Here is a 27500-nt window from a genome sequence, read left to right on the forward strand (position 1 = left end):
CACACGGTTGGTGCGGTTGGTAGAGCACTGGACTGCGAAGTACGGGGGTGCTCGCAGTTCCTGGTTCGAATCCTGCCCAGGGCCGAAATTATTTCGGTATCGCTGCGCTTCGGGTCGTTACTCTGACTCTCGTGGGCGGGGAGTTGGATGTGTGTGTGTGTGTGTGTGTGTGTGTGTGTGTGTGTGTGTGTGTGTGTGTGTGTGTGTGTGTGTGTGTGTGTGTGTGTGAAAGGTCATAGCATTACCCATAGATCGGTCATACGAGCTCTGAGCTCTCTCCCGGGAGGAAAATAGCTGTCGATCATGAATCCAACACGTGATCCTAATACCAAGGTGAATACACACACACACACACACACACACACACACACACACACACACACAGCAACACGATAATGCACGGCCGATTGCAAGCTCATTCTGTCCGGAAATCGACCGCTGACTTAATTAAACGAAACCGTAACCGAGGCAGATAAGCACAATAAGTACAAAATGCCACCCCAAAACGCACGCTACACCACACAACTGTTTCGCATCGTATTGAAAAAAGAGAGAAAAACAAGCGACGCCTCCACTCTCGAGCAATACCCCCGAAACTTATTCCGACGCAAAAAAAAAAAAAAAAAAAAACACGGAGGAAAGGAAGTGGGGATGGAAAGGAGGAGGAAGGGGGGAGGAGATGGAAAGGAGGAGGAAGGGAGGAAGGGGGAGGAGGCAAGGAAGGAAGGAAGAAGTAAAAGAAGCCGAAGTAGAAGAACCAGAAGAAGAAGAAGCTGAAGAAGAAGCAGTAGAAGCAGAAGAACCAGAAGCAGGAGTAGAAGAAGCACAAGAAGAAGAACGAGAACCAGAAGAAGCGGCGGTAGACGAAGCCGAAGAAGAATAACCAGAACCAGAAGAAGCAGGGGGGGGGGTGTTATGAATCCTTCTAGTATCAAGATAAGGTGACGAAGTGGGCAGACGCTGGCAAGGGTGCAAAGGACGTGGCGTGGTTATTACTTGACGCCCCTCCCACCCACCCCCTAACGCAGAGGCGTCACGCAGGCCTTGTCGATGATCATGCCGACCACCATCTTTAGACAGATCCTTTCACCGTTCACTCATTAACACGGTTACTAACGAGAGACCCGTCTTCCCGGCGGTTTGGGAACCGTGGCAACACTAGACTGCACTCGATTCTCGGCCAGTATTTCGTACTACTTAGAAAGGCCACTGAAATGAAAATGACAAAGTGCTTACGAGTCCGCAGACAATTTGCGGGGATACTCACGAACAAAGAAAAAAATCAACAAATGAAATAAAAAATAAATTAATAAATAGAAAAAAAACAGGCTGATAGTGGTTATGCTACAAGCAAAATGTTCACGAATATATCATATAATCAGTAAAGAAAAATAGTGACTGGAAAGTAAAACAGAACGAGGGTAAATGTGGTACATAAGAATGAAGGAGACTGCAAGAGACCATGAGGCCTACACTAGGCAGTTCCATTATTCCCGGACCCAAGGCCCAGAGAACACGGTAATGCACAGAGGGAGCCGCCGTTAATCTCAGAGATGCCTATTAACGCCATATGACTTAATTAGACACATACTTTAGCGGTCTCGGTACGCGTGCAATTCTGGCCACTTCGTGATTTATCATTATTTTTTTAATGTGATGTATCACCGTCTTTGGAAAACACGAAAAACTGCTTCAACCAAATATACTGCAAGTCATTTGTAATTTTGCAATTTGGAATCGAACAGAAATAATTTTCCTCTGTCTAGTAATTATTTCCCAAAAACGTATTTCAGTATGTGTGTGTGTATATGTGTATATATTAAAAAAAAAAAAAAAAAAAAAAAAAAATATATATATATATATATATATATATATATATATATATATATATATATAATACATAGATAAAAATTATAACAATAAGATAAATTAAATAAATAAAAAATATAAAATATAAACGCCATGTATATTTCATCATTAACAAACCTAGGGCAACCGAAATACTACTCTGACGTTCCGTGACGAAGGCTGTTGACCGCGATCTGTAGCAAATTAGTTGGTGACCTGTGGCAACTCCAGAGGTGCCCCCCCCCCTTTACCCCAACCCACGTTAGCAAAGCACAGTGTAGGGACCAAATATGCCCCGGGCACGGGAGGAGTGGCAAAATCGAGAAAGTCCACCACGATATGCAATGACCACCGAGCTTTTACAATAATCTACCTCCAGATCCGTAGCCCCGAAGGATCCGACCACGGCCACTAGACTGGCCCGTAGGTCGCGTCGGGTAAGTTTTATGTTCACTTTGAAGTTTGGTTGGGGAGTTGTTCGGGAACTTCCTCTGATTACTCATCCGAGGAAGGTCGAAATGCGGGTTCGCTACAATTCACCGTACATTCGGACATGTTGCAGGAGGCCGGTAATGGGGTCGAGGGAAGGGAGGGGAGGGGAGGGGGGGAGAGGAATGTGTGATGGAGAGTACCGTACACTGGAGGAAGGAGGGTTATGTAGACCAATAAGGAAATTGGGAGGTCATTATGGAATGAGGTCTGTGGACAGAGGGGGAGGGAAGGAGGGAGGGAGGGAGAGAGGGGATAACAGGGAGAAAGAGAAAGAAAGAGAGAGAGAGAGAAAGAGAGGGTGAGAGGGAGAGAGGGGATAACAGAGAGAGAGGGAGAGAGGGGATAACAGAGAGGGAGGGAGAGAGGGGATAACAGAGAGGGAGGGAGAGAGGGGATAACAGAGAGGGAGGGAGAGAGGGGATAACAGAGAGGGAGAGAGAGAGAGAGAGAGAGAGAGAGAGAGAGAGAGAGAGAGAGAGAGAGAGAGAGAGAGAGAGAGAGAGAGAGAGAGAGAGAGAGAGAGAGAGGGCAATTTAGAAAGTACCTGTACAGGGGAAATAATGGAGACAATAAAAAACAATGTACTGGTAGAGAGGGGGGTTGTCATGGTAAGAGAATACAGTGGTGGACAAAAGAGCAAAAGAGGCGTCGGGAGTGAAAGGACTGAGAGCAATGGAGCGGGAGAAGGGAGGAGAAGGAGAGGGAGGAGAAGGAGAAGGAGGAGGAGGAGGAGGAGGAGGAGGAGGAGGAGGAGGAGGAGGAGGAGGAGGAGGAGGAGAAGGAGAGGGTAGGTTAAGCGGACCCTTGCAATGAAATTCCCTACACGATGGAGAACCACGGGAAGGCGAGGAGCCTAGGCCATAAGGCGCTCAGTGGCTGCGGCCGAAGCCGTCAGCTTTGCTCTATCAATCGGTTTAGGAAGTGTTGGGGCAGGTAACTACAGTCACTGCTGGGAATCGGTGAGACGTGGGGGTACTCGAACACGTAACTAGGATGATGCGGGACATGAACACTTCCGATTGTGTCCATTGAGAGGAACCTGAGGACAGGGGGCAGAGGTCCTGAGGAGGTACAACTGAGGACAAATGAACCTGACACAGTACCGCGCAGTGTAGATCCACTTCAAGAAGGAAATAGGCAAGGACGGGTTTACAAATAGAGTAGTTAACGAATGAAATAGATATAATAACCATTTAGCGAGAGCTCAAGCAATTGGTTGTTTCAAAAGACTAGATAACTTTATGGATGGGAATGACAGGTGGTAAGGGGCACAGAACTGTCTAGTGTAGGCCTTATGGTCTTTTGCAGTCTCCTTAATTTTGATGTGTGGTAATCACGTACAAGTCACCCGATGTGCATCAGTTTCACCTATCCGTATTTGTACATGGAGAAGTGCATGGGGGAGAATGGGGGAAGGGTAATAGGGGGTTAACAGGAACGAGACTCGTTCTGAGGATGTCCTAAGGTCGCTGGCCTCACAAGGCCCTAAGGTTGGAGACTCTGAAAGCATTGTACCAGGACCGATGTTACCTATGAACAAGGGACGACAATAGGGAGGAAACAAGGGACGACAATTGGGAGGAATAGGTACGGGACTAGGTATCAATGCACCCTGAGGTAGAATAGTAGGACATTGGGAGGGAGAAGAAAAAGGAATAGATAATAGAGAGAGAGAGAGAGAGAGAGAGAGAGAGAGAGAGAGAGAGAGAGAGAGAGAGAGAGAGAGAGAGAGAGAGAGAGAGAGAGAGACGGAAGAATAGAAGAAAAAGATGAAGATGAAAATAAATAAATAAATAAATAAATACGCCAAGTGGGCGCAGGAAGAAGAGCAAGAGGAGGAGAAGGAAGAGAAAACTATAGTACAGGCAATTCGGGTAGATATGGAAAGGAGGGAATAGGGGGGGGGGAACCGCCCGTTCAGGCTTGATGCCTCGATCCACGGAGCCCCCAAGGCGGCAGTGCCCAGACCCGCCCCGGCCCGGCCCGCTCCGCCCCGGCCTGCGAGGACCACCAAGGAATTCCGCCTTTCGCCGCGCCCGCCCCAGGGGCGTGGGTTCTCCGCGCTCCCCCGTGGTTTACGTCCTCGGCCCAACTCCTGAGGGATCGGCCCAGGTTTTAGTACTCCTCCCTTCTCCTCCTCGTCCTCCTTGGAGAGTCGAATCTCGAGGTCGACTCCCTTTAAAGGGTGACCTCTCCCCTCCCCCCACTCCCGCAAGACTCCAATGAAAATTCACACATTTCACTAGGAGTTCAAGACAATAAGAGGGTGATAATAACTACTACCTCGAATTTCAATTACGAACCCGCAGCCCACATTAGCTGGCTACGATCCTTGACCTCATCCATAGATTGTCTGTGTTGTATCAATGTATGACTTTCACCAGTTATATCTGGACGAGGAGGAGGGAGGAGAGTAGTCACCGGTTGTTAGACCTAAAGTGAAATGGTGAAATAGTATATAGAGATCCTGAGTCCGGTCTAGACACCGAATCCCAGCCCCTTAGGACTGCACCTTCCGATGAAGGTAAGGGTGTTGATGGGTGTAAGAGATGATTCCATCTGACGTTCGTCTTGCATAATATATATATATATATATATATATATATATATATATATATATATATATATACTGTATATATATATAGTAAATAAATAAAATAAAATAATAATGATAAATTCGATAACGAAGCTTTGGTTTGGTGGCCAAACACCAGTGAAAGCGTCAACCCTTTTGATGAAGAAATCACCGAAATACCCCGTGCCAAGTTTGGAATCGGCCGCAGTCGTGTGGAACCCACAGACATAACGAAATGTAATACGCTTTCGAGTGTTAAGATTCAAGCAGCGTGCGGTAATGTCCGCCTGTTACGCTAACTTTACTAGTCTACTTACCTGCATTTCATATATATATTTTTTAATCTTCCTTTGAAGTCGACCTTGATGTGGATATAAAAGGTCTTCTTCCTATTAACAAGCTTTGCCTGTCATTATAACCCGATGTAATTATCTCTCGCACAAGGCTGGTCGTCCCATCCCTGATGAGGCTGTGAATGCTCAACTATCTTGAGCACTCACAGCGGTTTAAAAAGATGCTATAGTGAACATAATACATACAACATATTTACAGACATTCATGAGTCACTACACACACACACGCGCACGCACACACACACACACACACACACACACACACACACACAGGGTTGAAATAATTTCAGTATCGCTGTGCTGCAGGTCGTTACTTCAACTCTTCTGGGCGGGGAGTTGGGTGTGTGTGCGTGTAAAGTCACAGCATTACCCATAGATCGGTCATATATGAGCTCTGAGCTCTCATCCCTCAAACCTCGCCAAAGAAGGGGTGAGGGGAGCGGAGGGGAGATGATGGGAGGGGTGAGAAGAGGTGATGGGAGGGGTGAGGAGAGGGGAGGGTTGAGGTGAGGTATCCCCCCCCAAAAAAAAAAAAAAAAAAAAAAAGTTGCTTACCCATACACCACCAACCAACCACAGGACCAACGCTGATCCACCACAAAGTGGAGGCCAGTGACCTCACGTCATCCCGAAGTGGACAGAAGGTGGACCAAGCTGCATACCTGGAAAGAAAGCCACATCTGAGTACAACCTTGGAATCTACGCTGAGAGGAAGACGCGTAACTGTTGTGAGTCTGAAAAACTAGACAACGTCTTAGTTTCCATTATTCCAGGTTTCTTTATGAACATACCAACAATGTGGCTGGCATCCCTTCAGGTTTGATTTATCATAATTCGTCATTCAATTTCTCAATACATGACGCAAAGGTAATTTGGCATTTGGAGGTTGGGAAAAAAAATATCGACACTGAAGTCGTTTCTATTCAAACGAACTCAGATTTGACGAGAATTGATCCAGTGTGAAGACCTATCAACTTGAAAACCGATACTGTTGGTTTCTTAGTAACGCCTGGTCAGCAAGTTCAGTTGAACAATAGGCGTCTTGAACAAGGCTTGATCGATCAAGATCAAACATAAGAGTAAAGGGGACTGCAGGAGACCGTAAGGCCTACACTTGACAGTTCCATGTCCCTTACAACCTGTCATCTCTGTCCATGTCCGGGTTTGGTACAACCCTGAGAGAGAGAGAGAGAGAGAGAGAGAGAGAGAGAGAGAGAGAGAGAGAGAGAGAGAGAGAGAGAGAGAGAGAGAGTGAGTGTGTGAACTGGAAAATATTTGACATTTTGTATTTTTTTTGCCTAAATATAGTTTTACATTCAAACTTTTTGATATGTGTGTCGAGAAGGTAGAAAGAGCCTTTGTTTCTTATTCAGAGTCCAAACAAGTTTAATTTCTATATGTGTGTCGAGAAGGTAGAAAGAGTCCAAACAAGTTTAAAAATTCAATTACTATACGAATTAATATTGCCGGCAACTGTGAAATTTTTCCACCGAAACATTCCTCTTCTATCCTCAACCAAGTCGCTCTTATATATATATATATATATATATATATATATATATATATATATATATATATATATATATATATATATATATATATGTCATGTCATGCCTTGCACCTTCCTAGTCGCGGGTTCGAGTTCCCTCTCCGATTCCCAGCATTGAATAACTGTGACCTGACCCAACAGTCCTTCAAGGTGACAGTTTCTGGCGCAATTACTCAGCGCCTCCTAGCGTAAGCTTCCCTCCACCTACATCTTTCTCTCGGAGAAGGACTCCTTTGTAAGTGGCCCCTTTCCTTTCCTCTCCCCATTCCCCCACTGGGGAAAATACAATTTCGTCTTTCTGTGATAGTCTTAGGATAATTTTCCCTGCTTCCACAGAAGACACATTGCAGATCAAATATATCTGTATATCCATGTCTTGCATCACGTGTTAGACTCGTGATCGACAGTTATTCCCCTCCCGGATGAGAACTCAGAGCTCATACATGACCCTTACACACACAACTTTTTGCCCACCAGAGTTGGAGTGCCAGCTCGCAGTGCAGCGGTGCTGGAATGTTCCTGGGCGAGACTCGAACTTGGGCCGCTGAATTTGCTGTCGAGCGAGGTACTATAACACCATCGACTTCTGTGTGTGTGTGTGTATTCACTTGGTCTTTGGATCACGTGTTGGACTCGTGATCGACAGCTATTTCCCTCCTGGAAGAGAGCTCAGAGCTCGTAGGTCCGATCTATGGGTAATGCTATGACCTTGCACACACACACACACACCCAACTCCCCGCCCACGTGTGTGTGTGTGTGTGTGTGTGTGTGTGTGTGTGTGTGTGTGTGTGTGTACGTTCCCACGCGCGCACATACGAGTTAAAACAACAGCATAAAACAGGAAAACGTAGCCACGCTCAGGACGGAAGGAGTATTCGTGGATGCGGCAAAGCACCGAGGGTTGTAGTACAGTAGTAACAGCAGCGGTCCTGGTGGAGAGTGTTGGCTGTGATTGGTGCCTCGTGGCGGGATGCATTCGTTTATTTTATTTCTATTGTATTTCTTTTTCTTCTTCTTCTTCTTCTTCCGTTCGGGATAAAAAGTTGACGCGAGAGAGAGAAAAATACAGAGGGAGAGAGAGAGATAGAGAGGGGGTAGAGGAGAAATGGTAAGAGGAAATAATAGGAAAAGAAGAAATGAGAGTAAAGAAAGGAGAAAACAGATTAGAGGCGAGGGTAGGCGAAGAGAGAAAGAATGAACTTGAACAGCAAACGAAAAAACAAATGGAAAGGAAAAGAACAGAAGAGAGAAAGAAAAGAGAGAACAGAGAGAAAAAAAAACACAAACACGAAAAAGGATCAACGAAGGTAAACATGAGGACGTAGGAGACAGCAAGCGCGTGATGGTCTTGGATCACGTGTTGGACTCGTGACCGACAGCTCATATATGAATGGTCTATGGATAATACTGTGACCTTACACACACACACCCAACTCCCCGCCCACGTGAGTTGGAGTAACGACTCGAAGCGTAGCTATACTGAAATTATTTCAGCCCTGGACGGGATTGGAACCTGGACCAACGTGGTGGCAGGCGGAAACTCTACCACTGCGCCACGATTCGTGTGTGTGTGTGATCGTAGTGTGTTGTGCGGGCAATGTGTTCATCTTAATGTTCATGAAGGTTGCTGAGGTACGAACATTCCATTCTTCTTAAGCTAATGGGCAGGGAACGCTGTCTACCAGTACCCGTAGTGTCGGTTACTCTCCTCTCCTCTCGCATCTATTTTACCTGCCGCCAGGCGATTTTATTCACCTATGTGTAGGAAGCGGTGGTGGGGGGACGCCCCTCCCCCACTGTGGCTGTTGAAAATTTGAATATGTGAATAGGTGTATGTCTGTCTGTCTGTCTGTCTGCGTCTCGATCAGTTCAAGGACACTGTGAGTAACAGTTTAGGCAGTCTGCCTATGCATTTGAGTCTGCAAGCGGTTGACTCGACCGAAGTCCTAAATAAGTGCCCCAACCAACTGACAAGACGAAAGTGGTAGCAAGCGTCTGCACCAGCACCCATGCGTTTCTTTTCAAAAACTGAATAAAATCACCCGGCGACAGTAAGAAAATAACCTGGAATTGGTAGGCGCAAGGGTGGTCAGTACAAAGTAAGGACGAGGAAGAAACCGTTGCGCCCGCGTTCAGTTTCAGTTTCCGAAGCCAAACTGACCATGCACCGTGGCGCAGCATGCGAGCATGTGCTGAGCCTGATCTCTGAAGTCCACTGAAGCGTGGGGCTTGGTGCAGCGTCCACAACCCGTGCAGACCATCCACTGTGCAGTCGGCAAGGAAGGCGCAGGTGATACAAGTTCATCTGTATGCAGGTCAGATCAACAAGTACTTCTTCCAGTGGTTCTGCAACTCCACCCCTCCCTCCCTCCCTCCCCCTCCTCCTACTCTCCCCCTCCTCCACTCCGGTTCCCTCCCCCTCACACTCCCTTTTCCACCTCCCCCTCCGCTGTCCCCTCCCTCTCGTCCACCCCCTCTTCCAGCCGTTCCAACCACACGACCACCAATCTCCTCCCTATCCTGTCTACATAATCCACTCTCGTTTGCTCCTGGATCACCTTTACTCCATTTCTCCTCTTCTCCCCCTCCCCACAACCTACCACTCCCTCCCTCTTCTTCCCAATCGTCTCCGGTCAATCCTCTTCACAATTTGCGAACAAGTTACTCCAACTACATCCCTCCAATCTCCCAACATTTCTTCTTCTCTTCTTCGGAATTTCCTCCTTTTATTTTTTTACATCTACTCTCAATCATTCTCACTTTCATTATTCGAATACTCTCCGTCTCCTTTTCGTCATCAACCTATCCCACTACTTTTCTTAGGTCATCTTGCGTCCACAGACGTACACGGAACCTTGCCGTATCATCTCTCTCTCTCTCTCTCTCTCTCTCTCTCTCTCTCTCTCTCTCTCTCTCTCTCTCTCTCTCGTCTTACACTCCACCATTCCCTCTGTGCTTCCTCGTCCCTTCCCAAGTCGACCGCATTGCCCGGTACTTATTACCTTCTCATCCTCCCGCATCAAGCGAGTTCCTTAATCCACTCCCCACCGTTTTCACAATTGCTAAGTTAGTCTGAGCCATTACGATAACGAAGAGCGCCCAACAGAGTGCTGGATGTCAGGCCTATCAAATCTTCCTCACAAACCTGCGAATGAGGTGAAATGGCTACGACACAAGTGTTCTAACACGGTTACTTGTGAGTGTTCACACATAACACTATTACTCGTAAATGTTCAACATTAACACGGACACTCATAAATAACACTGCTACTCATTAGTGTTCACACATAACACTGCCACTCAGCGTTCACACATAACATTGTTACACGTAAGCGTTCACACATAACACTGTTACTCGGAAATATTCACACACAACACGGCTATTCATAATTGCTCACACATAACACTGCTACTCATAAGTGTTCACACATAACACTGTTACTCGGAAATGTTCACACATAACACGGATACTCATAAGTGTTCACACATAACATTACTTCAAGGTAAATGTACGGTGAACCCGACTGTGAATCTTAATTTGGTCCCACAGTTATCAACGTGTTCATGTTGGCAGTCCCACGCTCTGCAAGCGCCAAGCGTCCACAATTATAAATTCACTACAGCGACTATCCTACTTAAAAAACTCAAACGAGAAAAGAAAAATACGCACAAAAAGAAGGAAATAAGAAAAGAAGAAAAAGAAAAAAGAAAAGAGAAAAAAACGTGAGTAATAAGTGTGACATTTCGGTACAGCCAACGTAAGTTTCTTCATTCTAAGTTTACATAAATTATTATATCTATGTAAATACAAGGGCATACTTTTCACGCAAAACTATTGCAATAATGAAAAAATCTCATTACAATCATTACTGTTGATGCAATTACAATTACTATTCCCACAAATATTTTAACAAAATGTCAAAGAATGTCAGGGTACAACGCCATCATTACAGCGTCTGTTTTTTCACCTCTTTATCAAAAAAGGCCACAACTCTGAATTGTTAAGTAGGCCTCTACGTTTTTTCCCCGTAGGCAGAAGTTGGTTGATAAAACAAAACTTAGCCACTGTTTAGAACTCTGAAACAATTTATGCGCATTTAATTACAGCTTATGAGAAATATTCACAGCGGTGTCAAGGCAGCCAGCCAACATGGCTGACATATTTAGTGAAGCCACTAGTTCTGAGGGAGTTTTGGTTAGAGTGTGCATTTTCTAACTCCATGCCATTCAAATTCAACCAGTTCAAGTGCCCTAACAAACAAGGCAGATCTACATGACTTCAACCTAACAACTCGGCTGCATTTTTACCTAAGCCCAGATTGTCATACAACGTAAGACCATCAACATAAAAAAAAAGTATGGGCTGAAGTTGACTCGAGTTTCTATCCTTGAGCTCAGAAACTACGAAAGAAAAACACCAGTCGTAACATTATAAACAACAGAAATAATAATAATAATAACAATAATAATAATAATAATAATCAAAAATATATATATAATCATAACGGAGGAGGGTACAATAATTATCCCTTGTATTCGTGGAGGTCAACGAACACAAACTCAGGCACAAATTACCACAGAATCTTTAATCTACGTGCAAGGAACTTACGTGTGATATCACAGATGCACAGACGAAATAACAGGAAGCGTGACAGCTAAATGACGTCGAATGACGTAATTTTCGTCGGAAAAAGGACAGATCAGTTCGTCACGGAAAGATAACACACGACATGACGTCATGACGAGGTGCAACTTGCGGACCTTATCGTTATTTTTTTTTTCTGAAGAAAAACAACCTGTCTGGTATAACTTGTTCCTAAACAAAGCAATATATATATATATATATATATATATATATATATATATATATATATATATATATATATATTTATATATATATACATATACATTAGAATGCCGTATCTCACTTCATGCTAAACATGTTTCAAAATCACTATAATATATTAATCATGGACAAATAAGCAAATCTCTTGTGATGTCATCCGTGATCAGGTTGAAAGACTGCTCAGGAACCTTAGAACAAAAGTCTTACAATGTGCCTTCCCATAAGCACCCCCACAAAAAATTAAAAATAGAAATACAGTAAATTGATTAATAACATTTGTCTACCTCTACATCGCAGCGTAGCGATTCTACCAACACATTCAAATCATCAGTTGTTGTCATAACCTAACCTAACCTGAGTGACAACAAAGTCAGAAAATTCTACCATCAATCATTTCTTGCCTCTTAACCAATTCGTTTACTCTGGGGGCGTAGCTCTGTGTGTGTGTGTGTGTGTGTGTGTGTGTGTGTGTGTGTGTGTGTGTGTGTGTGTGTGTGTGTGTGTGTGTGTGTGTGTGTGTGCGCGCGTGCGTTCGTTACAGAACAGCTTATCACCGTCGAGTCCCGTCTAGCGATAGTTTTAGTCTCACGCACAATTTCTAGTGATAGCAATTATTAGATATGAATTCTTTTAAACCCACGTACATTTTGGTTATGACATCTGACCCCCTTGTGTTCCGGGTGATTCTCTTTTCATCTTAATCTGACTGCCGCGTGCTGATTGCGTTAATCTTAGTTGAAATAAATGCTGATTCAACAATTCTTCTAGTGAATTTATCAAAACCTTTATGTAGTTGCTCAATGGCATATTTTGGCGAGTCATCAAGGGGATTAGAATAAAGAATTTATGAACATAAAAACGACATAAAAGCACATAGGATATCTAATTCTTTAGTAGTTCATGCGGAAAAATTCGATCATTTACCAAACTGGAGAGGAGCTGAAGTGCTACATAAAGGTTTTGATAAATTCACTTGAAGAATTGTTGAATCAGCATATATTTTCAACTAATAATTCATCGAATCATCGAGGAGGGTTTATCAATTTAGCTAAACAAACTAGTATTTTAATTCTAGAACACGCCAGAAAAACGACCTTTCCCAAGTATCCCAAAAGGTAATTAGATTTAGTACATAAACTTCAATTGCAGTTCTACATACACTCTCTGAAGAAGTTCTACGCGAACGAAACGTTAGAGCGTTTATGGTTCCGAGCCTTCCCCTGTGTTTATGTTCTCCATCATCCAAATCATTTGTCTAAAATACTTATCACACACACACACACACACACACACACACACACATATATATATATATATATATAATATATATATATATATATATATATATATATATATATGGCCAAATGGCGTCTAAGCTGTGTACTTTAACACAGCATCGCGGCCTACACAATCGAACAAATAACAGACCTTGCTGCGGAAGATCACCCTGCCTGGGTAGGCACGCAGCATCTGGCCGAGAACAGAGCGCCCACTAGAGCCGGGACACGAACTGCAGACAAACTCATAATTCCTTCAGACACCCTAATTATCGTAACCACCCTTCGAAATTGATCTTTTTTTTATTTCTATCTTTACAAGACGAAATATATCCTTAAGGCGTGGACTTCAGGGCTAATGCGTCGTCTACTGTCTCTGGACATTGTGCTGCTGCAGCTTCCTTCATACTCGCCCCCGAGGTCACTACTAAGCGTAATGGACCGATCTGGATATACACATTTCCCCTTTCCATTCCGTTACACGTCACTGCAATCCCAACAATGACCTCCCCTTTAACTTACACTCTCTGGATAGACGTAGAGTGTGGGGTGATCTAATAGAGGTATTCAAATGGGTCAATTGCTTTAACAAGGGTGATGCAGGCTAGGTCATATTAAGACAGCAGGGCAAGACTTCAGTCATGGGATTAAATTGCAAATAAATTTGTTTAAGAAACAGGAAAGAACTGGTTTACCATGAGAGTGGTTAACAATTGGGTTGGACTGGTAACCATGTACTGAACGCTGAAACAGTTGGTTGTTTTAAAAGACGATTAGATCATTTCATGGGTGGGGACGACAGGTAGTAAATGGACATGGAACTGCCTAGTGTAGGCCTTATGGTCTCTTGCAGTCTCCTCCATTCTTATGTTCTCATCATTTCGGTTTTTTGTTTTATGCATCCTCCTTTTAGCTCCGGGACCCATGATGGACATCGGAGAGAATCGTCTCCCCATTGCTCCCTTATCCCGAACATGGGAGTGTCGACGTATCAGAACTGAAGCTGTTCCTTCACTCTGGTAATATTAAGCGTTTGATGGTGAGGGTAAAGACTACTATGAGGGTAGATTCAATGAGATATCTAGAGATGAAAGCTTGAAGCAGGTCCACACACACACACACACACAAAGACAGAGAGTACTATCACAAACACTTCACAGGCTTTATCCATATAGATAATATCTTGTCAGAGAGAGGCAACGAGACATACCAAGAGAGAGAGAGAGAGAGAGAGAGAGAGAGAGAGAGAGAGAGAGAGAGAGAGAGAGAGAGAGAGAGAGAGAGAGAGGAGAGAGAGAGGGGTGTGGGGTTAAATAGTCTTACATATGGGATAACGAAGCTCTTTGTCAAGACGACCATACAAGTGTTCCCAGTCAGTGCCATCAACCCGAGCTGCCCGCTTTTGTTGAGAAAACAGACCGTGGCAATTGCGGTCCTGCGGGCTAGTGACTCTCTCTCTCTCCCTTTCTCCTTGCCCCTCTCCCTTCCTCTCTCTTTCTCCTTCCCCCTCCCACTCTCTCCCCTCCCTCTTTCTCTCCCCCCTCTCCCTCTCTTTTCCCTTCCTCTCTCTCTCTCCCCTTCCCCCTCCCCCTTTCTCTCATTCCCTCCCCCTCTCTCTCATTCCCCCTTTCCCTTCCCCCATTCCCCCTCCCCCTCTTTCTCTTCAGAACACCATGGGACCCATCGATGGATATCACGATTTTGAAACTCGCGAAGGGAATGTCACAAAACGAGGTTTGAGAGAGGCTTTTGTCCAGCAGTGGACTCCAAGTGGATGTTATGGAACCGGAGATCAATTCCCAATGTACAGTAGAGTACAGTACAGTGCAGTACATCACAAAGAAAACTTGTAGTCAAAAAAGCAAAATGGTCCTTATTACACACCAACCCCAGATGTGCCTGTCTTTGTTCGTCACAGATGTCTACTTTTCGTGATGATTAAGGCAAACAAAGGATCGATACATACTGTGACATCTGCGTATAACACTGCCTTCAACACGTTACAAATAAACAAATACACAAATAAGTAAATGAATAAGTAAATGAATAATTAAATAGGTAATAACCAAATCAATAAATACATAAACACGTAATCAATTAAACAAATGAATAATAATAAAATGAATACATAAATAGCCACGCGCTCAACACTCTAAACCTTCAATTTACAGTTACATTATGGATGAAAAGGATGAAGAAGAGGAAGAGGAAGAGGAGCAGAGACGTAAAAGAAGGGGTCGGTGGAGGAAGAGGAATTGGAGAAGAAGAGAAGACGGGGCAGGGGCCAGGGAGGAGGAGGAGGAAGAGGAGGGGCAGAGGAAGAAGAGGAGGAATATGTATATGGCTCACTGTAATACTACAGACACCTGAAGCTAACCATTAAGAACATATAAAAAATATATAGATATATACAAACCATATAAATTTGTTAATGCATTAATGCAATTTCTTTGGAATCAGGTTAAAAATTCCGTATAGTATATATACATATGTACATTATATATGTACACACATACGAAAGGGCCATTTCTCCCATATAAGGATGGGGAGGGGTCCCGAGTCGACGCATATACAACCATCGAAAAAACATTCACTGCCCCTCCTACGTACATAGTCAAAATTTTCAGAATGGTACAAGTTCAGATGCTTTAAGCTTTCAATTGGACACAAAGTTCTTGTCCACTTGTGACCCGGATGGACCCTGAGGATTTGCATCTTTCTCTTTCTCCATCTCTCTTTTCCTCTTCTCTGTCGACTGTTTGCACGACCATACGACATGACGTCATCCTCCCAGTATACCTCGGCCAATCAGCGCGCGCGTCTTCACCCGCGTTTCGTCACCTATGCAAACTCATGCAACGGCCATTTTCGTATCTACGTCCACTTACTACCACGTTCAGTAAGATCCTTTCGTAAAAATATATAAAAAATAGCATAACACATTACCACAATAACAGAGTATACTTCTCATAAGCATACTCTGACCAGATTTTCATACCAATTACTCACGTTCACAAATGGCCTACACGAGGATATCATTCATGTTTTGAAGAGAATATTACACGGAATATTGTTTCTGTCCTTTGGACCAAGCAAATGCCCTTCGGAGGAAAGGAGGGATGCACAAGACCAAAGAGAATGTCAGTCTAACTTGCTAGGAGATTTGTATCAAATCTTCCAATTCACCTTCTGCCCACGTACCAATTATCATGTTCTAGGCCTCCGTCCACTTTCCATTCATCCGTACACCTATTCACCCACCTACGCCCTCCACACACAAACACACAAACACACACACACCACCACCACCACCATTCCAGTGACCACCTCCCCTCCCTTATAGCTGGCGGGTTGACTTCTAATTGCAAGCATAACTCATCAACTTTCCAAAGTGTGGACATTTTTAAGACTGAGGGGGGAGAGGGAAAGGGAAAACGGAGAGAGGGGGAAAGAGATGGAAAGAGAGGGAGGGAGAGCGAGAGGTGAGAAATGGAGAAAGATGGAGGGGGACGGACAGGAAGAGGAAAAAGGAAAGCCAAGGAGAAGAAAGGAGAAAGGAGAGACAGCAGAGAGGGGAGAGGAAAGGAATGAAAGATTAATGAAAGGAGAAAGAGAACAGGAGTGGATTGGCATGGAAATGGGAGAAGAGAAACAGGAGAAAGAGTGGAGAGAAGAGAAACAGGAGAAAGAGTGGAGAGAAGAGTGGAGAAAAGAGAAGAGAGGAGGAAGAGGAGAGGAGAGAAAAACAGGAGAAGAGGAGAGTAGAGAAATAGAGGACAGTGGAGAAAATGAGAAGAGAGAGAGAGAGAGAGAGAGGAGAGTACAGGAAAACGAGAGAGAAAGAGAAGAGAAGAGAAGATAGGCGGGGAGTGTAGATGAAAGCCAGAGAGAAAGAGAGAAAGAGAGGGGAGCGTGTGTGTGTAATTGGGGCTGGAGAGGGAGAGCCAACTTCAGCTACCGCAACTAAAACTGTTCCATAATTTCGGTCAATAAGATCCAACTTTGCGGGAAAAAAGACAAAATCCCCCGAACAAGCTCAAATCATCAACCCCCCACCCCCCACCTCCTCCATCGCCCACTCCCCTTCGTTCACACTACGGCAAACCCGACATTCCCTCTTCTTCCTCTTCGGTTACACGATGACTATCGGAATGCACGAAGCGTTCAGGCTTACTCACTCGAGGGTAGAAACCTTATTTGGTGTATTTTACAATGTTGTACACCCACCCGATGTTCGTATTCAAGAATCTTATGCTGGTATTAGATAGGGTGCCCAATACTTCGGTATACACACACACACATACAAACACAAGAGGTAACTCTGCATCTATACAGATGCCACATATCGCCATTTATTGACGGTTCTCCTTGTGCACATCCCACATAAGCGGGCATACCAACCTCCACGGGGCATCACGAGCGCTGGTAATCGTTTACATAATCACTGAACCCCACATGTATTTATCTCTTTATTTATTTTACTTTATTTACTTTTTTTTTTTTACAAACGCACACACGCGCGCAGGCTGCTTTCAGCCTCTCAGCCATCCTCAGCGAAACCGCTGAAGACAACATTTATATAAAAAATAAACAAATAAATAAAACAATAATAATAATAATTACAGGTTGATATCCAATAGACTCACAGACCCACAGACTCATCCGCAGGATTTGTATATTCTTATTGTTGCCCAAGAGCATTCTGGAACGTTCTTTCATTCTTCCGTTTTCTATAAGGCAAACTACTGCCTGTTGGTCATCTTACATTATGGGCACCATTACCACACTGCCTCCCGTACACACACACACGTCGGAATAATTCTATGAAAAAAACTCCCGAAAACCTGTACAAATGGGAAAAAAAGGGGATGAGTATTTCATGAACGCGCGCACACACACGCACACGCGCACACACACACACACACACACACACATACACAGGGGTTCGTCCACCCTGATAAGATAACCGATACGGTTTGACTGGTTAGATGACTATGCACCAGATCAAAAAGAAGGCAGTGGTGGTAATGAAGCCAAACCAGTCATATTCCCAATATATGAGCACAAATGTCCACTATTCCTCGTCGGCTCATCTCATCCTCGTGATAGACAGTCCATGGCTTTGTTGATGAACCATTCCTCTGACGACTAGTCTTCGTGCGGCATTGTGTGTACACTTGATCAGATCAATACACGATGGACGTGCCTTCATAAGCTGGTTGACCGATTGCCAGATCCATTCTTTCGTTCCCTGCCCGACTGGCGTTGATTGGTTCTTGACGGTTACGCGAAAAATGGGAACGCTGATCAGAGGTCAAAAGGTATACAATAATTCCACGTTTTAGGATTCCACGTGAACAATACACTTTATGCATCATTAGCAAATCATGCTGATCAAATAATACTTCAATTCCAATAAAACACATCCACATTAATTTTAGCAAAATATATTTTTAAAGAGGACTACGCTAAGAACATCACAGAACAATCTTACTTAAACTTAATATTTAATGCGATCTGACTTGGTACTACCGAAAAGGTTGGATTGGTGCGCTTCAGTATAGTTAGGGGGAAAATGAAGAAGAAATATATTCAGTGCTCAACTCAACCTGGGTAAATCACTCAAACACTGTATGTATAATGTAGTCGATATCTAAAGGAAATCAATTACACCCCTACGGACCAGATCCACTAAGTAGTCTTTTCTAACTGGAGACACATCTCAGAGAGAGAGAGAGAGACAGAGAGAGAGAGAGAGAGAGAGAGAGAGAGAGAGAGAGAGAGAGAGAGAGAGAGAGAGAGAGAGAGAGAGAGAGAGAGGGACAGAGAGAGAATGATGATAGCATTATAATTTCCTCCATCTCTCCGTCCTCCTACTCTCCTTAAATTTCTCTTTTACCATCTGAGCTAAGATGTGAGAGAGAGGAAAGGGTGGTGGATGGGAGGGGAAATCGTTGGGGATGAAATGGCTACCTCCCTGGTAAAGGGCAAAAAAACCCTTTCGGTAATATAGAACGGAACATACGGAGCCATCTGTACCACTCCACCTTTTCGTTGAGATACTGCCCTAAAGGACAGAAGCGCTGGTTACAAGCCACGAAACACTAATGCATACACTCCGACATACCCAAAAATAAGATTATGGAGCAGCAGGCAGCAATTAAATTTATGCGGAGTTTTATGTGTTTACCATAACGAAGGCCTGGCCCGGGAGGTGGGTGGGGAAGGGGGGGGGAGATGGGAATGTGGGGGGAAGGGGAGAGGAAAGGGATGTTGGATGGGTGAAGGCTGGGTGCTTGCCTTAGCTGGCTAACCCCCTTTTAAGGGGGAAAGTGCCTTTTAGCATATGTATGTGTAGCTCCCTAGGGAAAAGAGCCTTTTGGCATATATATGTATGTATATATATATATGTATGTGCGTACTAAAAATTTATCTACAGTCCACAACAAGCTTCTTTTTCACGACAAACAACTTTGCAAAATGTCTGTGGCCAAGCTGAAGCCCCTTTCTTCCCTCAGGTGGCAAGTCCGCCAAACCTGCTGACATCGCTGATTTTCGAGCCACGCTCCAAGGAAGTCGCACCCCTGCTGACGCTGCTGTAAGCGTGGTCAGCTCATTCGGGGCGTTACCTTTGGAGACACGTGGTCACGTAATGAAGCAACGTGTCACGCACAACACCTTGTCGTCACGTCATCGGGTCTAAATCTTAACGTTACTGTTACAAGGAGTATAGGCTCTACATTTCCCTTTAATGCATGAATGAATGAATGAATTAAATAAAAATAAATAATGATTAACAAACAAAATAAAAAATAAAATAATACATGAATAAAATAAACTTTTAAATGAAAATAACATACAAATAAAATGAAAATGAAAACGAAAATAATAACCAAAGTAAGAAATAAATAAACAAAATAGAATAAAAATCAAAACATGAAAAAATACATGGTTATAAATTTTACATTCGTCTCTGTTACTCCCAGCTTCACCGTATCGCATTTCACATCAATCTTACAAACCTCGAACAAATTCTACTTCAACGTCCCGACAGTGATGTGGTCTCCGGTTGCCGAAGCCCAAAAAGCTCCTGTGATGTGCAAGTGCAACAGCATCAGCAGCCGATCCCCAAGATATCATTTGGAATACAGCGAATTCTCTTCAGAATCCAAACGAAATTCCTCCTGGCACTTGACTATGCGTGTCATTACGAGTGCCCATCTGTTCGGAGGCCTAATACCACCCCCACCCCCAACACACACACACATGTGCCATTCCCAACCGCAGACTCATTAATGACTAATTTGTTTTTTTTTCTAAAGAAAATCTCACACGGGCACGCAAGCGCAAGTGTGATGGCCGTAATTGCTTGTTCACAGATGCATCATCGTAGAGGTTCAAGTCCTCATCGAGGAAGAAGCGCTGGTGACGTTGAACTTGGCTGCATTCAGTGAGCATGAGCTAAGTCTCCCCACAGTGTGGGGCTTCCTCCAAATGCAATGCGGTGCGCTTCTAGGGTGTCATTTTTTTCGATCCTTGAAATATGTAAGTGGGCAAAGGGAGAGAGCGGGGGGAAGGGGGCAGAGAGGAGAGTGGGTGGGTGGGAGAGAGGGAGGGAGGGAAGGAGGGAGGGAGAGAGAGTCGGGTGGGGGAGAGCGGGAAGAAAACAGAGACAGACATATGTAAATACCTTCTACGCCAATGGAACAAGCTAGAGTGCGCTCACACTACGGGTTTTGTAGCTACAGAAGCCAGACAATTTCCTTCAGAAGTGAGACGGACTACATACCATCTTAAAACGGGCACTAATTAGCGGAGACCTCGTTTCGGTCTAAGGCTCGAAGAAATTCTGAATAAAATCGCCCAGTATTAGACAGAGCAAATTATATAAGGCCCATGCCACTACCCGGAAAGAGATCAATTGAGAATAAAATACACAAAAAATATAGACAAAAATACACATAAATATTTTATATGACATAAGGTACATCAGGATATGGATCTACCATGGGAACAATAAATTAATTCACGACAAAATATTAATCAAAGGTAGACTGTAACCTAAGAAAATAAAACAGGAAAAGTCACAGTGGCTCTGTGTATTGTGAAGAGATGATCACATCCCAAAGACGCGCACGAGACAGAAGTCACTGTCTATGAAGACCACATCACACAGACACGTAACACTTGAACCAAATGACATGTTCATACAGAGGGGCACATGCGATGAAAGGAAAACATATACTTGTAAAGCAACGTAAAAAGTCACAGGTCACACAAAGACAAGGATACGCGTCTTGAGAAACTCTTGTACCTCTGGGGAGGAGGAGCAGGATAAGGAGGAGGAGGAGGAGGAGGAGGAGGAGGAGGAGGAGGAGGAGGAGGAGGAGGAGGAGGAGGAGGAGGAGGAGGAGGAGGAGGAGGAGGGGGGAGGGGGAGGGGGAGGAGGAGGAGGAGACGGGATCCCCGATGCCTGTGCCGTGCCCTGGGAGCTGCAATGCTCATCAGCGCCAACAGGCCCGATCGCGGTACTTCTGGTTCCACTTCTGTTAAGGTACTACTGGTACTACTACGACTACGACGCTCCACTTTTGCTTAAGTATTACTACTAGTAGTAGTAGTACTTACAGCAGGGTGCTCAATCTTCTAATACCTTGACAACAAGAGGGGTAGAGGGAAAGAGAGACAACCTCCCATCACACCCCCATCCCAACGTGCACAGTGGGTAACCTTAATGGGGAGGGATGGGTGTGTTTGTGTGTGTCGAGAGATGTTTTATAGATTGCAAGGGGGTGAAGGAGTAAAAGTAAGAAAGAAAGAGAGAGAGAGAGAGAGAGAGAGAGAGAGAGAGAGAGAGAAAGAGAGAGAGAGAGAGAGAGAGAGAGAGAGAGAGAGAGAGAGAGAGCGCAAGGCTTCAACAGAGGGGAGAACTCTGTAAAACATGGATTGGTGAATTGGGCGAACAACGCCCTCTGGTGTTGCTGGTGTCTGGTGCTGCTGTGGTTCAGGTGGTTAATGACGTCACTGGTGACGTCATTGATGCGGCAGCCACTAGAGGAGGTGGTGAGTGCGGCACTCACCAGGATGGTGTGGATGTTTGTACGTGTAAGATTCTTAAAACATATATGCACACACACACACACACATATGTATGATGACTAGATAGACAGGACCCTATGTGCTTTGTTCCTAGATATTACAATTAGATAATCACACACACGCGCGCACGCACGCGCACACACACACACAAATAAGAGGGTCGATGTTAGCAATGGAGTTCGATGCTGAGATCTTTGCTGTCTAATCTCAACTCTTCTATCTTCAACCCAAAGTCCGGACAAGCGGCCAGGAGAATGGTCCCGGCAGCCTCCCCTCTCGGCACCTGTTCTTCCTCCCCGCAACCCCAAAGACGCCAACGATCCTTTTTCGCCACAAGTCTCCTTGCAACGATCCCCAGAACGTCCCTTCTGGGGAGGGACCAAGACACATAAACCCCTGTTTTGCCCCCCCCCTCCAACACCCATCCTTCTCGTTCTCTTACCGACCCATCCATCTACACAACCTATACCGCTCCCTTCCTCAAGTTCCTTTTTCTTTTGTAATCTTTCATATGACTTCCATCCTTACGCACACATTCAGGATGTTGGTCTTACCTCAGACGACTGTCTCTATAGCCTCCTCCTTCTCCTCCTCCTCATTCACTTCCACCACCCCCAACTACTCCTTCCAATGACAGAGGCAGCTGTCTTTTCAGAAGTCGACTTGAGGTACACACGTTCACGTTCACTGGCCAGACGGAGGTACCTCGATCCTCCTCCTCCGCCGCCGCCACAGCCACCTCCACGCCGTCGCCGCCGCAGTCGTCGACACCCGTCAAAACACACAAAGCCATTCATCAAGCCCCCGCCAGCCCCCCGGCCTCTAACCACATCAAGGCTGCGGTTCGCCACAAGTGTCGCCGGGACCCCGCGAGCCATACCGGCACAGGCGCCTTGTTAGCCAGCCCACCATCGGCGCCAACAAAGGCCCATCACGGCCACGGCGGCGACGACGACGACGACATGTCTTCTCGAACTCGACGCACAGCCAGAAGGACCCCAAGACTCCTGTCTGGGTCCTAAGGAGAATCACACGGGTTTCGAAAAAGGACTTTTGAAGCCGTACTTACACTCGTCAAATCACACGTGGGATGATATAAGGCTCACTCACAGACAGGTGAAGAGAGAGAGAGAGAGTTTGAAGACTAGGCTCATGGGGTAAAGTGAACACCCAACCAGGGTGGTCTTGTAATAGTAACACCCCAAACCCCTGTGGAGGCAGAGGGAAGGGGAAGGGGGGTGAAGGGGGAAAGGGAGGGTGACCCGGTTTCCTACTGAAGGTGAGGGCGACAGGAAAGACGTGGAAGAAGGAAGGAACAAAGGAGCGAACGAACGAACGAACGAAGGGGAATCATGACAGCCAATACCAGTTCCTTCGACTATCCCCTTTACCCCTCTTCGCCTAAGGCCTTCTATATGACACCCGAAGAGATGGAAGCAGCTGATATCGTGAGGAGAAGAAAAAGAAGAAGAGGAAGAAGGCGAAGAAGAAAACGAAGAAGAGGAGGATGAAGAAGAAAAGAAGAGAAAGAAGACGAACAATAAAACAAATACGACGACGACGAAGAAGAAAACGAGAGGACAAAGAAGGCGAAGTAGAAGTAAAAGAAGGGTAAGAAGAAAACGAAGAGGAGGAGGATGAAGAAGAAAAGGAAGAAGAGAAAGAAGGCGAAGAAGAGGACGAAGTAGAATAATAATAATAATAAGAAGAAGAAATAGAAGACGAAGAGAAAGAAGAACAGAGTGGAAGGTTGTCGCGCGAAGAGTAGCACGGGAACCCACGAGTTTGTGGGCGTGTAGCTTTTCCCGGAGACAACATCGGGAGAAATGAGTCTCTGTCTGTCTATCTCTCTCTCTCTCTCTCTCTCTCTCTCTCTCTCTCTCTCTCTCACCATCCTACCCCGCATTAGGAAGTGAGAAACCCCTAGTAGATCAAAACGCTTTCAGTTGCTGCAAGCATTTTTTTTTTCTGAAGGCTTGTTGAGTCGCCTCCCCTATTGCCCACGAGAGGAACCAACGGGATATAGCCCGCTGCAGGCCCTGGGAATCGAACTCACTCCCCCAGGGGTGACGAGTCCTACGTACTCAGTAGCACGAACCAGTTGGAAGGAGAACGACGCGGATAAGAGTGTTCAGGGGCGTTGGGCCTGTGAGAGGACTCATCCAAACACCTATTATGAGCATATGTCATTACCTTTTAGTGGAACAGCTTTATTGACAGAAGAAATGGAGAAGATGGCGCTAAACTGTCCTGCCATCACTCCCCCACACCCACCCACCCCCCTCCGCCCCCGGAACGAGGTCTCCAGGTCTCCCAAGGTTAATACACTTTTAATCTTGTCTGGAGTTTTCCACCGAGAAGTCGGGAAAGGACGTGACTCTCTCTCTCTCTCTCTCTCTCTCTCTCTCTCTGTGTGTGTGTGTGTGTGTGTGTGTGTGTGTGTGTGTGTGTGTGTGTGTGTGTGTGTGTGTGTGTGTGTGGTGTGCCTGTATGCGTGTATATACATACGTGTGTGTGTGTATGTGTGTGCGTGTGCACGCGTGTGTATGTATTTGTGTATCTGGGTCTGGAGTCAAGAGAGAGAGAGAGAGAGAGAGAGAGAGAGAGAGAGAGAGAGAGAGAGAGAGAGAGAGAGAGAGAGAGAGAGAGAGAGAGAGAGAGAGAGAGAGAGAGAGAGAGAGAGAGAGAGAGAGAGAGAGAGAGAGAGAGAGAGAGAGAGAGAGAGAGAGAGAGAGAGAGAGAGAGAGAAATGACTGAATTGGTTAGGGTGGAAGAGGGTTAAGGGGGTGTGAAGCCTTGGTTGGACCCGCCCGCCGGCGGGAAGGCATCACTCGCTCCTCGTCAAGCTGTCAATACAACACAAGACTTAAAGAGGGAAACAAAGTCGAACAAATTACTCATCTGTTAACAGACACCAGAGTTAGTTGGGGGGAGGGGGAGAATGAGGGAGTATTGCAAAGAAAACGGAGACGGGGAGGAGAAAACGGGTACTCTGGTGCCCGCGCTCCAAGAGATCCTCCGAGGGGGTTGGCCTTGGAGGAGGAGCACCCTAGGGCGACGTCCTCCGGGAGGAGGGAGCGTCGAAGTCGCAGAGAGAGAGAGAGAGAGAGAGAGAGAGAGAGAGAGAGAGAGAGAGACCAGACCCAGAAGACGGTGGGAGATAATTAGAGAGTTTAATATCTCTATGGAAGGATAAAACTCCTCCTTACTCCTTCTATAAGTGAATGAATTGGCAAAGCCTTGGTTCTTTTCTCTGCGGAACGGCACTTTACGGGTACTTTGTACTCTTGTATTTTCTTTTGTTCCCTTTCCCCTTTTTATATATGGGTAAAACGAAGGATAGCAAAATTCTATATAAAAAATACTTTCACTTCACTACCACGCGATTTTATTCCAGTTGAGGCAAACCATTCAAAAATATCAATGGCCATTGTTTCAAAATTGTGCAATTTGAAGCCTCTCTTTTGAGGCCAAGGAGGGCATCCTCCGTCTAACCTTACTTCGTGGGAAGTGAGAAACCCATGTTAAGGCCAGCTCCGTCAGTTGCGACAAGCGTTTTTTTTTTCCCGATGATTGGGTCGCCTCCCCGCCTGGCCAGGGCTACTGGGTACCAACGCAAAAAGCACGCAGCGGACCCTGAGTATCGAACTCACGACCACATGCCCATGAGTTTGACACGGTATCCACTGGGCTACCCCGAACTATAACATACGCCTATAATATTCTATAAGAACTAAGTCTATCACCTAAGACTGGTCAGCAACATGCGGCTCTTTGAGACTATTTTTGCGGCTCCAGAAGCTTCTTAAAGAATAATTATTCCATCAAAACGGAGACGCCATTCCTGGCAAAATTTCCTGTATATATTTCTATTCAGCTTTGTTTTTGGGAATTTATGTAAACTGAACTCTATAACTACAATCAATTATTCTAAAGTAGAGTATATTCTCATATTATTGAATCCTGTAGTTTTTGGGTTTATGACTTTTTTCTGTGGCTCCGGTAGCACAATTTTTTTTTTTAAATCAAACTATAAACAATGGTCTATCTCTGTCCTGGACGCATTCTGTACAGTCAAATCAAGTCTCCTCTCTCTCTTCTCTCCTCCAGGATTTATGCTTCCCCTCTTGAGAGCGATTCCACTTATTCTGTGTGCGTGAGTGTGTACGTGTATGCGCGTGCTCTCTCGTGCGTGTAGGCATGGCGTGTGTGTGTGTGTGTGTGTGTGTGTGTGTGTGTGTGTGTATGTGTGTGTATGCGTATGTGTGCGTGCGAGTGTGAGAGATGGCAACATGAACTTAATAGAAAAAAAATAAGTAAAAGGATGTTACCAGTTCTATCCATGTTTAGCAACTGAACTGCGGCTAAGCCAGCCAGCCTGCATGAACGAACGTGGAGACACTGCATGCTGGCTGTGCCTAACTGCGGACCCTTCCTTGGGTTACATGACATGGCACCCTCGCAGCACCCTCCACCATCCATCCCCCTCCACCACCTCCACCCTCCCCTATCTAGATCAGCCTTTTCACTTTGGCACTAAGACTCGTTTTTTTTCTTTATTTATTTTTTTTTAACCAAAACAGGTTTGCTGATCTCCTTTGCTCTCCCTTAGCTGTCCACAACCAGGACACAGAAATTTACCTAACGAAGCGAGGCTTAGGTACCTTAACTTACACTTTCTGGAAAGACGCAGAGTGCGGGGTGATCTAATAGAGGTGTTCAAGTGGATCAAAGGCTTTAACAAGGGTGACGCAAACAAGGTCATCATATTAAGACAAGAGGGTAGGACTCGCAGTAACGGATTTAAACTAGACAAATTTAGACTTAAGAAGGGAATAGACAAGAATTTGTTTACTAATAGGGTGGTCAATGAATGGAACAGACTTAGTAACCAGGTAGTGAGCGCTGGCATTATCGATTGTTTTAGGAAACGGTTAGACAACTTTATGGATGGAGATGACAGGTGGTAATGGACATGGAACTGCCTAGTATAGGCCTCATGGTCTTTTTGCAGTCTCTTTCATGTGTTCAATTTCATTACTCGCGGTTAAAGGCAACCATCATGGTACCTAGCGACAGAGACGAAACACATGGTCGTGTGTGTGTGTGTGTGTGTGTGTGCGCGCGCGAGAGTTGACGCATAATTCTCTAGAGCGTCTACCCTGGTAACAGGATGTGAACGATCGCTGTGCATACAAACCAATACAAAGTACGTACTGGAGTACAATATCGTACCTCATCGTACCCGAAACTTGGACAGAGTGGTTGCAAAATCCCTGGGTATGAGGTCACTGATACATTTCCTATCACATTTACCTCTGCGTGTTACAGGTATAATGATCATCATAAATCATTACTAGTATCTACACTCTTCGAAAAAACATTTTAGCTTCTGCTTAGGTACATGACTGTGCTACGAAAGAGAGACGATATAAGAAAACATACAAGAAAATAACCACG

At 45.1% G+C, this 27500-nt stretch overlaps 1 protein-coding gene across 3 annotated transcripts in view; it reads right to left on the reverse strand.

Moving 5' to 3' along the window:
- LOC143028531 (uncharacterized) overlaps positions 1 to 27500 on the reverse strand; it is a 389399-nt gene that overhangs the window by 200171 nt on the left and 161728 nt on the right. For all 3 annotated transcript variants that reach the window (XM_076190787.1, XM_076190786.1, XM_076190783.1), the window contains exon 2: positions 5824 to 5930. The gene's annotated coding sequence lies outside the window, so the exon portion shown is untranslated. The remainder of the gene's footprint in view (positions 1 to 5823; positions 5931 to 27500) is intronic.

Source organism: Oratosquilla oratoria, chromosome 9 (assembly GCF_046742065.1).
Source record: "Oratosquilla oratoria isolate Oo_2021 chromosome 9, ASM4674206v1, whole genome shotgun sequence".
In the NCBI taxonomy this organism is placed as follows: Eukaryota; Metazoa; Arthropoda; class Malacostraca; order Stomatopoda; family Squillidae; genus Oratosquilla; species Oratosquilla oratoria.